Raw genomic sequence first — 2,301 nt, 5'->3', positions numbered from 1 at the left:
TGTTACTCTGGGGGAAAAACATATCAGATGAGAATGGCAATCAATTGCCTTATAAATACACAAACACTCTTGATTACTTGGTTCTGTGTGTTCTGATCATGTGTTCATGATTAAAGATGATTAATTTAATGCGGCTATAAATAGGCCCTGTTGCGCTTCTTTCTTTTTGTAAGATTCTGGAGAATTAGGGGTGCATGAAACCAGTCAGGATGTAGAAGGGGGTGCTTGGAATAAAAAGTTTGGGAAACGCTGCTCTAGGGCACACGTGTGGTGCGCTTTTGTATGGTTCTGTCCACCAGCATCACCACTTCATACATACATATGGTTCAGGGCCTGCTGATGTGTCGCAGTCCATGCCCACCTCATTTTCATGGAGTTATTTTAGCCAATGTTAGGTTGTGGTTATTGATCAAAGGACAACTTTTCCATTCAAGTGACTGCAACATGAGTCATAGTTCTGCTACTTTTTGCCCCTATTTTCATACAAACCTGTACGAATGCAAAATATAGACTAGAAGCTCATCAGACCGTCTGAAGTGATCCAGTAGAGGCGATCACTGTCAGCTCGACCGCTTTCCTGCCCTCCTGTCCTATCAGTGAAGTCAGTCAGTAATGTTATGTTGTTTTGCAACGAAAATGGAGGATGCTAAGCAAGCATACCCGTCCTGAGCAGGCAATCACACCAATGTATCTGAGTAGAGGTGTCTTGAAGTGTTTTTGTTGTGTTCTACACTGTGCATGGTAGAGGAATGAACAATGGTTAGGCTGGTTGTTGAACATGCAACTGCCTTACTTTTCAATGGCAACAAATCTACAGGCTCACCTGTTAACTTTCAACCCCAGGGGGACAGCGGAGGAGGAACAACAGACGAGTGTTCAACCCCCGTCTGGTGAATGAAGATACACTTCGCTGTTTGTATGTACAAAGATACATACAGGGTCATCCCATGTTCCTTAAAATTACGGGGAAATATCACACGTAATAATTAAATATTTTAAGCTTTTATTTTCATTTTCAGCTCTTATTTACTCAATTTACTGTATTTCATTTAATTGCACATTAACTCAGTATTCAATTTCCAGGACCGATAGATTTTCACAGCCATTGAAAAACATTCTTCAGAACCAGCTCTCCATTTAAAATGAATCTCTAAATTTCTTACTCTAAATCTGCAAAGACAGTCACTAAGTCGCTTCTCAAATAAAGGTTACCTCAATCTGATCACTGAAACGGTTCTCTGTTGTTTAGCTGCTGGAACAAAGCTTGTATGCTCAATATTTCGCTTTGTCAGGAAAAGGATTTCGGATTTGACTTGACCACAGATTTGAATTTCGCCTGATCAAATCTGCAACAACTGTACTGGCTTCTTCCTTGACCCATACCAAACCCTTTTTTCATGGAAATCCTGTATTTTGTGTAAAAATTGCTCAGAAACAAACAAATGGACAGGTAAACATAACCTATTTAGCGGAGGTAAAAAAAATGGGGATGACAGGAATTAAGGAGATGATTATTAAAAAACGTTTTAAAATGTCCCGACATGACTTCATGGTGTTTCATTAGTATCTTAATTCTCTCTAGTTCAAATAATTAATAGGTTCTCTTCAGATGCAAACTGTCACAAAGATAAAGGCACAGAGATGAAAAGCTCTTACCTTGGCTTTACACAGAAGATGAACACATCTTTGTTGAAATTAGCAAACAAAAATCCAACTGTGCTTCATGGCAAACAGGAGCACACCAATATTAGAGTGAAGGTAAGTGGGCACATAGATCAGAGGGGCTGGGTTAGCCTGGACAGTGTGTGTGCCTGTTTTGGGGTGGGGCTGTGTTTTGGGAAAGAATGATTTCCAGGCTTTGTGTTCAAAGACCATTTGCATTGATGGCATGTCTCCATGTCAGCTGGAGCAGTCAGCACATAAACAGAGCCTCTTAATTTCCATGGATTTTTGTATAATCAAATCGAGTGCTCTGCTTCAGGTAGTCAGAGAGTAGATGCCTGTCGCATGTAGCCAGTCCTGTTCAGTGCTGAATCCATGTTTGACCTCAAAAATGTTATTTTTTTATTGTTTTTTCCAAATAAATACTAACATATTTCTAAAAAAAATTGGGACGGTAAATCATTTACCACTTTGTAATGTTGCCATTCCTTTTCACAACATTTTAAAGACGTTTAGGGACCGTAGAGGAGGAAATATCCCAATCCCTTCCTATCCTTCTTTGAGAAACACTGTTTTAAAAAATTCAATTAAAATTCAAAGATCTTTATTGTCATCGTACTAAAATATAATTGTATAAGG

This window comes from Platichthys flesus, chromosome 18, assembly GCF_949316205.1.
Source record: "Platichthys flesus chromosome 18, fPlaFle2.1, whole genome shotgun sequence".
NCBI classification, from domain to species: Eukaryota; Metazoa; Chordata; class Actinopteri; order Pleuronectiformes; family Pleuronectidae; genus Platichthys; species Platichthys flesus.
Note: the sequence above shows the minus strand (reverse complement) of the source record.